This window comes from Gymnoscopelus microlampas, assembly GCF_963454915.1.
Source record: "Gymnoscopelus microlampas genome assembly, chromosome: 16".
Lineage (NCBI taxonomy): Eukaryota > Metazoa > Chordata > Actinopteri > Myctophiformes > Myctophidae > Gymnoscopelus > Gymnoscopelus microlampas.
The window spans coordinates 25,153,717-25,170,773 of NC_139953.1; positions in this window are offsets into that span (position 1 = coordinate 25,153,717).

Here is a 17,057-nt window from a genome sequence, read left to right on the forward strand (position 1 = left end):
AAACTATTCATTGTGTACAGGAGCCCTTACAAAAACCCCGCTCTGAACAAAGTGCCGTTGGCACAAAATGGCGTCACCCATGGACAGTTTCAGTTTCATTCAAACTTTTCCTCCGGTAAAAGACGTCACTTTAAACACTCATTTACCCAATAACATTTAGCGAAAATATCTAATTACTAAAGCCTGCTCTTATGAGGTACATCATTGGTTTGTTTACATTGTACTGACCTGAATTAAACAGGAAAAGACACGGAACAATGAAAAGACTTGACTTGTTGTTTCTCTTTCCAGAATGTAACTGAAGGAAACCGGAAGGGGTGCTACTTTATATTGGGTCCCCAGAGAAACTGGGCTAAGAACAAACGTTCCGTTTAAGAACAAACGTTCCGTCCTCACTGCTCCACGGATGTTTAACATGAAATGTAAACAGTAGTAAAACGAAAATAATGATCAGACTTTAGAATACATATAATTGGGGTCACACTCTCTTGGGGGGGCCACACCTCATTTTAAATGTTTACACTTGAATGTCTAATCATACAGTAACTTGTGTACTTTTGTGTACTTATGACATGTACTTATGACAGGTCCAGGCGAACTTGTCACATCACTCCAATCCTGGCCTCCCTGCATTGGCTTCCTGTTGCCTTCAGGGTTAAATTCAAGGTCCTTGTACTTACGTATAGAGCTCTGCATGGTCAAGCACCAGCATATTTAACCGACCTGCTAGAACGATATGTGCCGAGCAGGACCCTAAGGTCAGCCGACCAGGGTCTGTTGGTCATCCCCCGAACCAACTACATAACCAGGGGTGACAGAGCCTTTCAGGCTGTTGCTCCCAGACTCGGGAATGCTCTACCACAGGCACTGAGAGCTGCAGCGTCTGTGGGCATCTTTAAGAACCATTTGAAAACCTTTCTGTTTGGTCATGCTTTTGCGGAATATCTTTGATTTTCTTTTTTATTTCTTCCTTGTAATATGTCTTCTGTTTTTGCATTATATTGTACTGTTTTGCTGCTGTTTTTTGTTACATTTGTTGGTATGTGAAGCACTTTGTGAGTTTTCTCTGTGAGAAGTGCTATATAAATAAAATGTACTTACTTACTTACTTACTTACTTACTTACTAATAGACATTAGATACAGTACCCTTGTACTTGTCAAATTCAATAAATAAATAAAAAGAAAAGAAAAGAATATCTGATCTGTGACCAGCACAACAACAAAGCACCCTAAATTGCTGGTGTTCACATTTTTTGACCTAGTGTGCCATCAAGTGGATGTTAGCTGTAAGTGTACCTTATTTCCGTTCATGAAGTCATGGTGGGTCACTCACCTCATTGCTGGAACCACACATACGCCTGCTGGCCATAGGTTGCTAGTAGAGCTTTCTGTGCTGTGCCTCCAGTAACTTACTCACATTTAAATTACTGGCTTCCAGTTGCTGCCCACACCCATTAGAAAACATTGGTGATGTCCTACAATGCCATCAAGGGCATGGCACCCCCTTACCTTCAAGACATGATCCAACCCCTCAACCATTCCCGCTTACTGAGATCAGTGGTTCTCAACCTTTTCAGGCTGTGACGCCCCAAAATAATCATATTTGAACTGAGGACTCAACCCCCACCCTGACAAGCACTTGGAATGTAAGAGTTGAGGCATTCAATTTAGTTTGACTCGGTTCCACAGATAAATATTGTGAAAATAGCAGATCTACAAGTTCACGGTTGTAGATCGGCAATTTTCTATTTCTTTGCCTCTTTCTTATTTTATTTGACAATTAGGGCAGTTTTTATAGTCTGGACTGAAGACTTATTCCCATTTTCCACCGCAATCTGAAAACTCACCTCCTCATTCCCTGCATCACTTCATATCTATTTTGATATTTGCTAGTTATACTAAACAGACATTATGTAATGTTAGTTACTTGTTCACATGTTTATTTTGACTTGTTTTTCCTTAACCACAAATGCTAAGAATGTTACTTAGATAGCATGTTGTTAAACAGATGCTAGGATGGATGTTTACATGGTATCCAAGTGTCTTTGAAGCACAAAATTGTTTAAAAAAAATTACTCTGATCTCACACTTGTAAGTCACACTATAAGAGCATCTGCTACTGTAAATGCCTAAATGGTCAGTTTCTATACAGAAATAATCTCAGGGGCATCCAGTTGGCATAGAGGTCTGGGTTGGATCCCGCCTGGTATTGGTCACTTCGGCTTGGCCGTGCACTCCAACAAAAACAATTGGCAGTGTTCACAGGTGGTAACCCAGCAGGTGATTGTATCCTTGTTTCTGCACTAGCGACTCCAATTGGTTAGTTACATGTATGGCACCTGTTCGGCAGGGGGCTGGGATAGATTGAGTGAACCTCCATGAGTGCTGCGCTCTTTCCCAGTTCCTCGCCATCAGGTAGAAAGAAGCGGTTGGCGACTCCAGGGCCCAGGACTGTAGTGGGGGTTGTCAGTGGCATTGACCGAAACCATCTGACCTTTGAGGGCACCGAGGTCAGGTGCTTGATATTGAGTATAAAAATGTTTTTTCATAAAACCCTCAAACGCTCCAGCACACATCTACAATAAATACAAGCACCTTCATAGGCATGTGTTGTGCACACATGCACTCACAAACAGTGGTGTGAAGATTTGTCCCCCATCCATATCTGAAGGCTTTATCCAACCTTGCCCCAGTTTCTGTACAGATTTATTATAATTCCATTTTTCCAGTCTTTCAATCTAAAGATTTGTTTCTCTTCGATTTTTAATAACACAAGCAAGGCAGGCATGTCCCGGGGAGATTATGTTGTTGTCTTTGGTGTCTCGTCTTGATTACATCAGAGGAACCTGATTTGATTGGGAAGAAACCCCCTGTTTCCAGGGCAGGATCTCTTTAGACCTTCCACTGGTGGCGTAAAGTTCTTGTTTTGTCAGAGAGGATGATCTTGATGAATATGATATGAGCCAAAGGGAGGGAGGAGGAAGAGGGGGGGATTAGTTGAAAGGATTATAATTTCCAGTGATGACAAATAATAAGAAACAATAAATCCTAAGTAGATTTAGTACTCAAGGAAACCCTGTTAGGACAAAATGGACAGAATAAGAGACAGGGCGGATGTTTTAAAGAGATACTGTACTGACATTATCATCGCTTGTTCTGAGGAGTACATTGTTTTGCAGCGCTGAGATTCATCAGATGTCAAAAGTGAGAACTCCTTACAGTATACAGTATGTAAACAATACTCACTTGACCTCGACAGACACTGCTCCAGCTTCCGTCAAAAGATCATATCATTGTTAATTATAATGAGGAAAATTGTCTAAATTGTCTGTGATGGAAACAGACCTCTCTGTGTGTGTGTGTGTGTGTGTGTGTGTGTGTGTGTGTGTGTGTGTGTGTGTGTGTGTGTGTGTGTGTGTGTGTGCGTGTGCGTGTGCGTGTGCGTGTGCGTGTGCGTGTGTGTGTCATTTGTAATCAGTTGGTGGAACCCCAGCCATTTAACAGAGAGACATGCAGACAACCAGAGCTCAACAACGCAACAGTTTCACTTAACACCCCCCACCACCTTTAAGACAATTATCAACCAACAAGGTAACAATTAAAGAAACAACCCAATTAAATATAAATGCATTCCAGCATCAAAACATTGTGTCTTTTCCTATTCCTCATCAAATAAACAATTTATGGTCCGCCTACACTATAAAGTGCAACCGCTTATTTTATATGAGAGATAGATAAGTCCTTACATAAGGCTTACCAGAAGACTTTGACACCGTTGACTTATCACTATGCCAACACAATAATGCACTTCCTTTCTCCTCCATGGATCAAGCTAAATAAGTACTTTGCTTCTGAAAATATGACTCATGAATATATGGCTGGTGGATATACACTGTGCTTTGTCACATTGGGAAGCTCATAAAATAGCAGCTGTTAATGCCTCTCTACGGCGAGGTCACGGATGAGGGTAGTGTGTGAAATCCAACGGGTTAAAGACCGTGGGTGCTGCTGGTCCTACTGTAGCGGTGGAGAGGGCACTCACCTCCCACTCATGACCTTGTTATCGTGGGGCGTTCCGCAGCTCCCAGAGAGGGCTTGCAGTACTAACCAGGGGTCAGCGTAAGGCCGCAGCTTGAGAGATGGATTGCGCTCTGAGTTTTTGCGTGCAGGGCAACGCGTGGGTCCAACGTAATTGCTCAATTAAGGTGCCTTTCTTTTGCGGTGTGTGTTGATATGTATATGCAAGTGTGCAGGTTTGTGTGTATGCATACGCGCGCGTGTGTGTGTGTATGTGTGTGTGTGTGTGTGTGTGTGTGTGTGTGCGCGCGCGTGAAAATTCTGTTTGTGCATGCCAAGAACCAATGTAATTCTCTTCATAGTCCCTTGAGCCAACCCCCAGTGTATATAAATCCACATTCTTTCTGATGAACTCATTGACTTGACTGAGACAATGTCTACCATACCACCCACTCCCTTGTCAGTCCTGCTATCGAGCCAAGCCTTAAGCCTTACCCCCTCCTGTCTCCACTCCTGGCTTGAGGGGTGAGTGGGGGGGTATGTGGTTGACGCCTGCCCGCCTGCCTGCCCGCCTGCCTGGCCGGCCGTCTTAGCCCTGTGGGCTTTGCAGGCATGGAGCTTCATCTCCCACTGTTTATCCATGTGTCTTTGCTTTGGCTCGGGCCCTGTGCCGGAGGCCACAGCGGGCCGAGCAGGGTCTGCTGCCCTGTGTCACCCACCTAAGCTCTGCTTTCACTGGGGGGCTTAGCGCCTCACCCCACGGACGCTTTATGAGCCAACAGCTGGGCTAATCTATCTCCTCCTCCGACTGTCTCCCTCTTTTGTTTCTCGTCGTGTCTTGGTTCAACGCTAATTTAGTCTCTGATAATGATCTACTGTTCATCGCTACTCGCTGTACCCTCTGTCGTCTTTTTAAAGGCTGACGGCCTCTGCTGCCGTTACGGCTCCATTTCCAGAGTGTTTTCACTCGTCCCTCACCACTCTCTCACGTTTTTGTTTATTTGGGGCTGTCATTGACCCTTTGGGTCACTTTGTACAACCTTATAAACCCTATATTCTTAGCTGACCGGGGTCCCCCAGGGCTCTATACTTTGGCTGCTCCTTTTTCCCCTCTATATCAAATGTTCATTCCCAGTCTAGGGAAGCCAGGGTTCATGTGGTTAAATGAATACTCCACATTTTGTTGTGTACGTACGCCGCCCTTCATCCTCCACTCTGCCTCTCTACTCCATCACTCTCCTCCATGGCCCCTTCATCCCTCCATCTCTTCTCCCCTCATCCCCTCCACCTCCTTCTCCTCCTTCTCCTTGTCCCCTCCAGGCCGCCCGGCTAAACTTAGAAGTGACAACAGTTGCAGGGTGACACCGAGGGGCTAAATCAGTCCAGAACAATAGCTCTTTCCCCTCCTCTCCTCTCCCCCCTTTAATAGACTCCACCATTGTCCTCGCCCTCCAATGTTGCTCTTTCAGGGAGTTTGTTAGCTATGCTAATGAAGGTCGGGCTTGGGTGGGTTTAGCGAGCAGGGATTTGTTGCTCTTTAACCATTTTAAACCCTATACTTTGGCGAACGGGGTCCCCCAGGGCTCTATACTTGGTTCCCTCCTTGCATCAAATCTGTCCGTTAAAAATAGCAGATCTATGCTATTTTTGCCAAGTGTTAGCCCAGAATAGGGATGCTAGGGTTGAAGTGGTTGACTGGGCACTTTTCAGACAGGAGAGATGTACGTACAGTAAAGGTCCTTACACCAGGGGCTTTTCCCTTTCCATGCGATCGGATTAAGTCGCCCAAAAATATGAATATGTATATTCATGTTTGCGTGTCTGTCTACTCATACAGTAAGCACGTGCGTGCATGTGCGCGCGCGCGTGCGCGCGCGCGTGTGTGTGTGCGTTGTTCATCTGTCTCCAAGTCGCCATTAACGTACTTTGTGACCCACTAATTCCCCCGACACCTCAGAGGTGAAAGGTCATGTGCCTAGAACAAAATTGTGTGTGCACTGGTATGCTTCTTTGTGGAGCAGGCATTAGACTAATCTTTGGTAGCAACTACCAGTCAAATCAAAATCAAATATATTTTTGAACTGTGTCATTGATGAGTAGCCTACATCTACACAGAACGCAAATATTACAAGTATTCAGAACAAGATAGATTTTTCACTGCAAATAAAGGCAGCAACCTGTATGAACGAGGCATCAACTGAATAGTTTTGATGCGAATTACTTCCAATCGATTTTCGTATTGTTTATTCATCATGGTGTCGTGTGTAAAGACCTTAATTGTGGCTTGTGAGGAGATTAGCCATCAGATTGAAATGTCGGTCATTTGGGAGTTTAACAGCTAGACTTACTGTAGACGCAGGAAAGCATCGCTACCTTGTGTGGTTTTACCTTATGTGGTTTTACCTTATGTGGATAACCACTAAAGTGGATTTACCTTTCTTTGTTGGGGGGGGGGGGGGGGAATTAATATTTAAGGACTTTTAAGACCTTTTTGATACCTCAAAAAAAGAAGAAGACCATTACTGCATCAAAAGTAGTCAACAAACTATACTTTAAAAAACAAACATTGGCCAAATTGTCAAATAAAAAACAAATTGAAAAAGCTATTTTCACAATATTTGTCTGTGGAACAGAGTCAAACTAAATGGAATGCCTCAACTCCTACATTCCAAGTGCTTGTCAGGGTGATTGGTCCCCAGTTCAGATATGATTATTTTGGGGGGTCACAGCCTGAAAAGGTCGAGAACCACTGCAGTAAAGCATTCAGTCACCCAATCAGTCAGCACATAGTAAAATCCTCAGCGTTAATGTACTCATTTGTAACTCTGAGAGTGTGCAAATATTTTGTACACTCAGAGTTGAATTAAAATGGAGGATTGGACAGTGTAAGTCTCTAAATAGCCTGGCTCCTCTGAGCTTTCCTCTAAGAGGAATTCTCTTTCTCCTTGGTGTATAAATAGTCCATGCGCATTGTTTCCTACAGCAACACTGCTGCAATCAAAGGAAGTTAGCCTGCCAAGTATACAAATACTTTCCTTTGTCTCTATGTTTAGCAGGCATGGACGAGTGAGGTTTGTGTCATATACTGTGTGTGTGTGTGTGTGTGTGTGTGTGTGTGTGTGTGTGTGTGTGTGTGTGTGTGTGTGTGTGTGTGTGTGTGTGTGTGTGTGTGTATTTACAGTATTTTGGTTCTCAGCCATATAGCGTCAGTTTTATGTATGTACTAATTGTATGTGCTCACTCAGACATGCACTAATTGTTTCTATAAGTTAGTATGTTCGCGTGTCTGTCTACAGTAAGCGTGTGTGTGCACGCGTGCGTGTTTGTGTGCGTGTATGCGTGTGTTCATCTGTCTCCGAGTCTGCCATCAACGCACTGTGACCCACAAATTCCCCCGACACCTCAGAGGTGAAAGGTCATGTGCCTAGAACAAAATTGTGGGTGCACTGGTATGCTCCTTTGTGGAGCAGGCATTAGACTAATCTTTGGTAGCAACTACCAGTCACACAACTTTGAGAGTATCCAAATGTAATGTGTTACATTTGTACAGGAGTTCCAAACACAGAGTACTGTGTAGGTTACTCATTCTTCAGTAGCAATGCCTGGTTCTTTAATATAATGTAAAGTGATTCATGTTTTCATCAGATCTCCAAATACGGCTATTTTCATTCACTGACATTATAATCAGATTTATCAGATTGCTTTATAAATGCTTTTAGTGAATTTGAGATATTAGAAATCACCTCTTTGTAATTAGCGCTATAAAAATGTCAACGGATACCTTTTGGCACATTATTTTTTACTGCAATCGTTGGTGCTGGCCAAACTATGATTGGCCTGCAGTACACTGTCAAATTTACAATGACATTTAATGTCATTAGGACAGACTCAGGTGAAGTCTGTTTTTAGAAACATGCCGTAACCTTGGTCTGTATTTCCCTGTAGTCAATCCCTGGCGAGTCTCTCTGTACTGTAGGTGTTCTCATTGTCCACACCTTATGAGTTAAAGAATGTCTTTGACTCTCTCATGATCACTCTTTTTCACACACGCAAGCACGCACAGACATCCTTGTACTACTATACTTGTGAGGGCTTTTGACTGATTTCCATTGACTTAATTCACTAAGTAACCTCCAACTACAAATCTAACCATCACCGTAATCTCTATCTCCAAAAGTCTAAATCTAAGCCCAAGCCTAAAACGGCCTCTAAAAAGTGAAAACCAGGAAAATGTGGCGCAGCTCTAATGCCACAACAAATAAAGGGGGAACAAAGAGCGTGATGAAAATTTAAGGTAAAGCAAGGAATAGTTTCCAATGCAAATAGGCAGGTTAACAAACTGCCCAAAAGTAACTTGTCTAAATTAATCAGTCTAACAAAGGCAATCAAACAGAAATGTTCTCCTGTAGTTTCCCGTGGCCCAGGGAGAAATTAAACTATGGAAAGGGCAGGTGTTTTATACTGTGTGGGAGACAGTGGCCAGGTGTCTCCCCTTCCCCTGATTACTTCCAAATGCCACCCAACACCCTGCAAAACAATTAGGCACACAGCACACAGAACCCTGACAAAGGCCCGAGGGGCCGTCACAAATGGAAGGAAAAACGAGAAAACCAAACAAATTTGGCAATGAGGACCATTTATTTAAATCAAAAACTAATTTCTTGAGCGTGTTATCACTATGATGTTTAACTAGAAAAAGTGCCCCTCGGAGCACCGGGTCAGGTAGGTTAATGTGGCCTCCTAGGTAGCGCTATAATAAGCCAATGTGAAAAGGGTGCCATTTCTTCCTCTGCCTTTCACGTCAATCGGACGCTGTGTTCATGATTTGGGGCATTTGGTTAAAAAAATGTGTTTTGCAAAAATCGGCCTGCTGGTGGCACTGTAATGTGAAAAGGGTGGTATTTCTTCCTCGGCCTAGTGGGAATGTGCGTGCAAAGTTTCACGGCAATCACACGCTACATTCATGATTTGAGCCGTTTTGTTCAAAACAAGCCACTCATGCATACTTTAGATGACAATCTTAGCCAATCAGGATGGAATATGAAAAATCTGACAGATCTATCTTAATCACATGACTATTGAGATAATGTGTACCAATTTGTGTGATGTTTGGACAAAATCTGTATGGCGCAATATCAAAACATATGTTTCGCAAAAAATCGGCCTCCTGGTGGTGCTATAAGAGGCGGATCTGAAAAATCCAGGGAGTATGGGTGCACAGTTTTGCTTCATTCACAGACGGACGGACGGACGGACGGACGGCAAAACATAGTCTTGGCCACGCTTTCGGCCTAGCGGAGACAACTACTGTTTAAATCAAGGGAAATACTTGTATCTCCATATATGTACAATTATTAGTTTAGTTTAGTTTATTACACATTTAAAAAAGACATTTGATGAAAACAGAAATGGAAAAAACTATACTTTTATATGGAAAGGAACAAAAAATCTAAATCAAAACCGAAAAGGCCCCAAAAAAAACACATGGGCTTGTCGAGTGGCCTTCCTAAAAGCTATCATTAAAGCTCAGAAACGTGTCAATGAAGATATGGGGAATATATCTATAACAACAATAATAATAATAACAATTCTTGACAACTGGAATAGAAGGATGGATGAGTGCCTTGATAATCACCTGGTTCAGAGGTAACCAAACAGATTTCTGCCAATTTACTTTAACCCCAGATGGTTTACCATAATGATAAAAATAGACAGTATTTGTGGGATATACATTGCATGGCATTGTTATCAGGTTGTCTGCATATAATGAAACATGATGATGCGTTCCATTCATAGAGAACACAAACAAAATACTGGTGACTGACGAATGGTCTGTACCAGCTGCTGAAGAGAAAGCACAAACAGTAATGGACTTAGGGGTCAACTCTGCCTTGATGGCAAAAAGGGGGAGCAGTTCTTGCCCATGAGCACCACAGCTGTTGGATTATTATATAACACCTTGATCATATCAATAAAAGAGGGCACCGAAGGCCATCGCCCCAAGCCCTGACCATAAAAAGGCCATTCTAATCTTGACGGTCAAAGGCCTTCATTCGATCTAACGATCGGACTGCAGCTGGAGAAATCAGATTTTGGGCAACATCTAAGTGATGCAGCCTCCTTACTGTACATTGTCCAATGCTAGCCTGGCCCATCTGATCGCTGTGCACTAGTTTTGTCATGTGGCCCTGAAGGTGCAGGGCCAAGGCCAACACTTTGGAGGAGTGAGGGGGGCCTATACACTCTCCTGGGTCTTTGCCTTTTTTTAAGAAGCAAGGGTGTGTGTGTGTGTGTGTGTGTGTGTGTGTGTGTGTTAATGTCTCTTGAGAATTAGCCCTCCTTAATTGAAAACTGTATTATATCTAGGAGCAAAGGGCCAAAAGGCAATTAAGGTGGAATTCCATCTGGAACTGGCGATTTACCCTTGTGCCATATCCCTCACCGCTTGCTCAATTTGGTGTGGTGTAATACGTTTATTCATGTTTACAGGGTCACTGTAAGAAAGACATATGGATATTATCCAAAAACGTTTTGGTAGCACTTGCTATGCATCCTATGTATAACACATCATGAACATACTTATAAGGCATTATAATCTGCTCATAACCCTGAATAATTAGATGTATAAGAGCTCATAAATACTCATAATGCTTTATAACCATAACACATTATAAGGCATTTTATAATGACTTATAAGTATCAAGTGTTATAATACTTCAGAATTGCTGTCCATTTTTTTCTATGCAGAAGTATCAAAAGCCAATCTCCAAGCTGTACAGTTCCTCATAAAAAAAGAAGCAAATCTTGGGATTGGTTTAATCAGTGATCTTTAGATTTGATGCAAAAATTAAATATCACAGAAATGTTCCTTGGTTCTGGGACAGCAAATGGCTAGGTTTTGCGGAGTGGCAGAAGCCAGTGTGTGTGTGTGCGTGTGTGTGTGTGTGTGTGTGTGTGTGCGTGTGCGTGTGTGTGCGTGCGTGCGTGCCTTCGTGTGTGCGTGCGCGTGTGAGTGTGCGTAGTGATGTGGATTGGTCATGTGGTGGTGGTGGTTTGGTGGTGATGCGTTGAGGCATCAGCGGTCACTCAGAGTCTGCCAGTGACGCTCCAAGGGCACGGCGGAATTAGTGGGATTCTCCGCAATGTGACAGCTTGCTCTGGCTAAATGGTGTAATAATCTACCCCTCCTCTCCCAAACCACCGCTATACAGCTCTCTCTCTCTCTCTCTCTCTCTCTCTCTCTCTCTCTCCCTCTCTCTCTCTCTCTCTCTCACACACACACACACACACACACACACACACACACACACACACACACACACACACACACACACACACACACACACACACACACACACACACACACACACACACACACACACACACTCCCAATTCCAACTGGCACAGATAACATTGTCTTAAGCTATAAAAAAAAAAAGAGATCCCCCCTCCTCCCTCTATTGCAGTAATTATTGAATTAATGCAGATGGAGAGAGACATCTGCATGTTAAAGTGTTGGCCTCTCTCTTATGCACAGCAGATGTTCCCCTGTCATTTACTCAAATTACGCTGCTTAGATCCACGGAAAGCGAGAGAGAGAGAGAGCGAGAGAAAGAGGGAGAGAGAGAGAGAGAGAGAGCGAGAGAAAGAGGGAGAGAGAGAGAGAGAGAGAGAGGGAGAGAAAGTTACTCACCAAGGCGACATTGTCTTACAGCCCCCAGACTGTCAGCGACCAAATGCTGCATCTGCCCTTTGAGTAAACCTCAAAGCCTAATTTATACTTTAGTCGAGGGACACAGTCATTCTACGAAAATCTGTTATTTTCATCGAGCCACACCATTGTTTGACAATGTGATAAACACTTTGCTTAGTTCACATACTCCTTCATACGACACGCATCGCAAGCAGAAAATAGCCTGTCTACTAGTTGTTCTTCTTCAGGCTTTACTGTCCTCCCTTGATTCCCTTATTCTTCAATGGCAACTCTTTTATTGCCATGATCTCTGTTACATTTTATTTTAATCACAAGGTCACTCTTTACACTTTTATATACAGTACACTGCATGACCCCTAGCCCTTAAAGCGTTACATTGAGGAGAAATTGGGTGCTTAAGCCAGTTTACTTATTATTCATCTCACTGCTGAAAAAACAATGGGGAGGTTTGAGTGCAGATGTAGCTGAAGTGACAGCATCCTCTTAAAGATTATCTGTTGATTATTTGACACACAAATGAGAAATAGAGCGTGTGTGTGTGTGTGTGTGTGTGTGTGTGTGTGTGTGTGTGTGTGTGTGTGTGTGTGTGTGTGTGTGTGTGTGTGTGTGTGTGTGTGTGTGTGTGTGTGTGTGTGTGTGCGCGCGTGTGTGCGTGCGTGCGTGTGTGTGCAGAGACTGATGAAAGATAACCAGGGGAGCTCCTCCTTGGGATTATATTCCAGGTTGGTTTGTTCTCATCTCTCTGGATTATGTTGATATAAAAAAACATTCTTGTATTATATTTTCTGTGCTTATTGTATTAATACGCTCAGCCAGTTTCCCGGAAGCAGCTTCGTCCCCATGCCTGCTTTGAGGTAATCTTCTTCCACTTGAGCATTTCAAATGTTTCTGGGGTTGGCTGTCTCCGTAATACTCTTTTCTCCTCCATTGTATAAGGGTTACGGTCGAGCTGTTTTAATCATTCTATATACTACATTATACTATACTATACTACATTATACTATACTATACTATACTATACTATACTGTGTAATGAAGCAACTGTACAGTATCTTCTTTTCAATGTTTTATTATTATAATGTGAGGCCTTTTAACCGTGGCTAGGCATTAAAGAAAGCTTTGAAAGCAATGACAGTTTTATCTCATCTTCTGGTTTGATGTTTGGTCTCAAAGGAACACCGCATTATATTAATTTACTTACATCCTACTACACAGCGTCTTTCCATGGTGTTCACACACAGTGGAGCACTCCCATGCTTGCTGTTCATCTACTTGCCTCTGAGATGTATATAGTGGAGTAGAAGTATAATGCGTTGAAAAATGTACAAACTCAAGTAAAGTAAAAATACCTCAAAATTGTAGTACAGTCACTCAAGTACAGTCAGTACTTGAGTAAATGTACTTAGTTACTTTCCACCACTGCCACACATGCCATCCTAAAGCATTATAGTTCAATTTCCTTAGAAGCATTTAGTGACATCTGACAATCCAGTGCGGTACATAGTGTCACACATGCACGCACACGCACACACACATACACACAGGCATATATAGACGGGGGGGATTTTAAGTCCCCCGCATCACGCTGAAACCCAACAATCCAGTGGAATTCACACGGCCTCCTTCTGTTCTCTCCTCAGCTCTAAAGCCCTAATGCCGACAGATGCTTTCTCGTTAATATCAGCAGTTATCACCCTCTGCCGTCTCCGCTTTAGACTTTAGACTTTTTGACCCAAACGCTAAGGAGTTCAATCTATCAGATGCACAAGATGGGAGGGTGTGTGTGTGTGTGTGTGTGTGTGTGTGTGTGTGTGTGTGTGTGTGTGTGTGTGTGTGTGTGTGTGTGTGTGTGTGTGTGTGTGTGTGTGTGTGTGTGTGTGTGTGTGTGTGTGTGTGTGTGTGGAGGGATGAGTGGGTGTTCAAAGTGCCCACAGGGTTGAGAGATATCCCCCCGCGCCCCCTCTCTTGTTGTTTCTGCATCGGCGTTAGTTCAGTAAGGAGCTCAGCGTCTAAAGAGGCTTTGGTGTAGAGGGGAAAGATGGGCCATATTACAGTGAGGCCAGAAGCCTGCTTGATTAATGGACCGGGATAATCACCTCATCAAATCACTCTCACTTATTAAATCTTGTTTAATATCGTAATGAGCGCCCTCCTGAGCTGCTGTGGTAAATTCCCTCTCTCCTTTCCTCCCTAGTCCTCCGGTAACCTCGCGTTCCCCTCTTCTGCCTTCCTCTGTTTGGCCCAGGGAGGGAAAAGTTAACAAAGTTCCAAACCCCCACTCTCTTCTCTCTCCTCTCGCCGTCTCTCTCTTCTTTCCGTCTCGGTTTAGCTCTCTCTCACTTTTGCATGCCCCCCCCCCCGAGTGAAATTGTGGAATAAAAGAAGTGATGAAGAGACTCCATCCCACTCGCCCTCTGAAAGTCCTTCACCTTTGAGCTCAGATTGAGAGTGAGGTATTTTTGTGCCTTACTTTGTCTTTTTAAGGACATGGAGAGGTGTACTTAACTTATGTGGATAAGCTGCTACCGCTGCAGACTGAGTGTATTCATTTAATCTCTCTATTTATGATGGACGATCTGCTAGATTGTATCTTCATAAATCACTCAGGGAGTGGGCCAGGACCTGCTTCAGGAGTGATACCACTTCCCAAGGCTTTGGTTCACTGGAGTTTATGTAAACACTTAAGGTGAGGTAATATCTCCCCTGTCTCCTTCTGCATGATTTGTGGTCTGTGTCTATGGTATAGTGCAACATTTCCAATGTAACATCTAAGTGTGTGTGTGTGTGTGTGTGTGTGTGTGTGTGTGTGTGTGTGTGTGTGTGTGTGTGTGTGTGTGTGTGTGTGTGTGTGTGTGTGTGTGTGTGTGTGTGTGTCAGGCCTCTTGATGGGCTGACACCTCCTTCACACGACCTCCAGGCAGCGTGCGGGGGCCTCCAGACGATCTGCCTCTGAAGAGAGCGACATGCCATTGTCTTATTTACGGCTGGCCATGTGTCAAGTTGCACCGTCTTGGTAGCAGAGTGCGTACCATGCGCTTCTCCCAAGGAAGGGGAAAAAAACATGTCTCCATGCCCTCCACCCTGTCACTAGTGGACTGGAGGTCCACTGTAGTATTTACATATAATACCTATAATAACATTATAAGGGCTTATTTTTCTAAAATCATCATCACTGCCACAAAGTCTTTCACATGTTTTATGCCGTTTCATTGTGTTACGGTAACCTTGGTGTAACATATTTACATGGGACTCCCCTCTTCCCAGCTTCTAAGAACCACCAGCAACAACCACGGCACAGCCTTTTTTACAGGTTTTATTGAAAACCATTGACGGCAGGGTGAGCTTAAAGCCAAAGCAATAAATTACCCAAACTTACCTAATCAAATCAAACCAAAAGACAATCATTAACCTAACACCGAATCAAAACACAGGATAAAACTGGATCAAAATAACGGTTAACTACCCCTAAAACCCAGGCTGTTAAAAACACTGAACAGCTCTGACAAACATTCTACAAAGCGTGGCAGTCTGGCTGGCATGGAAAGAGGAACATCTACAGAAGCTCAGGAAAGCCTGCATTTTAACAGCACCAATCAGCTGCCTCCAACAACCTGCAAAAATCTCTCTTCAATCAGCCAGGCACACCTGCAGCCCATCACTCTGTCTCACGCACGCACGCACGCACGCACGCACGCACGCACGCACGCACACACACACACACACACACACACACACACACACACACAAATACAAACACACACACACACACACACACACACACACACACACACACACACACACACACACACACACACACAAACACAAAACACAAACGCAATCCTACATATACAATAAAATCTATTTACAACCTTTACTAGTTAGAAAAAAAAAGAAATAGGTTTGTTGGTCTGTTGTGCAAGTAGTATTTGAGCAGCTACTTGAGATTCTTACAGATTGAATGTTTTATTTTGTTTTGGGGGTTTTAATTATTTTGCTTTTGTTTTTATGTCCTCGTGTTCATTCAGGGCACTGACAGCGCTGCAGGGAACAAGTCTGATCCTTGGGACCTGGGCTATGGACACCTCCAGCACTTTCCAGTCTGTATCATCACAAGCAGTCCATTACTGGGATGATGTTCTTCCTTCATAATCCTTTTTGCCCTACTCAAGCACCTGCTGTCATTATGCATCCTGCAGGGATGGGAGAGAGCTCCCTGTGGTGCGCTCATCTGACCTCGCCACTTTCCACAGCACTCGCAGTATTCCCATACAGTGATGGCCCCTGTCACGATGCTCTGAGTGGTAGCAGAGTACAAGGATTTCAGGACCTCCTGAGACCTTGAAGCTGCCTGAGTTGGTGAAGGTGTTGTCTCGCCTTCTTTGTACTGTATGTGCATTCTCCAATTCAGGTCCTTGGTGATGGTCCTGTTTTCCCTCTTTTTACTGGTGCCCCATTTATCAGAAGGGGCATGCAAGAGCTCTGCATATGCTTACAGAAGTCCACAATCATCTTGGTCATTCCGATGTCCAGGAAGAGGCTGTTCCTGGTGCCACTGCAACAGGCCTGCCATCTCATCATGGTTTGAGATTTGGCCCACCCACCACCACTGTGTCGTCAGCAAACTCTAAGATTGTGATTGAGCTGTTCCTATAGCCACACTGTTGTGGGTGTACAAGGCGGACAGACAGTAGAGGACTCAGTATGCAACACTCCAGTGTTTAGAGTCAGGGTGGTAGAGGTGTGACTGCCCACTCTGACCACTTGGTTGTCTGGCAGTTAAAAGTCCAGGACCCAGGCATGTCCTGGACTCTCAAATTAAATGAGGGAAAGATATCAATCGAGTTTTATAAATCCCATATAAACAAAGTGACCAAATAGCATACACTCATCTCAAATATTGCCAAAGTAGAACCATTCCTAACTCAGCAAGATGCTGAGAAAACAAACAAAAACAAAACAAAGAAAACAGATTCTTTACAGGTTCTCCTAATGAGTCCATTGAAAGGTTTCAGCTTATTCAGGACTCTGCTGCTAGATTACAATCAAAAACAATAAAGAGGGAACACATCACTCCAGTCTAAGCTTGACTATGGCTCCCTGTGTTTTCCAGAGTTCATCGACTTGTTTATAAAGCTCTCAACAGGTTAGGGCCGGCCTACATCATAGACTCGCTGTTCTTTTATGTTCCTTCACGAGCCCTTAGATCCTCTCGCTAGATATACATAACCCTACCCAAAAGAAAATTTGGAGCTGCCGCTTTTTTCAATTAGCTCCAACACCTTACCTAAAGGGATTAGAGAGGCAGGCACACAGAGACGTTCTGCC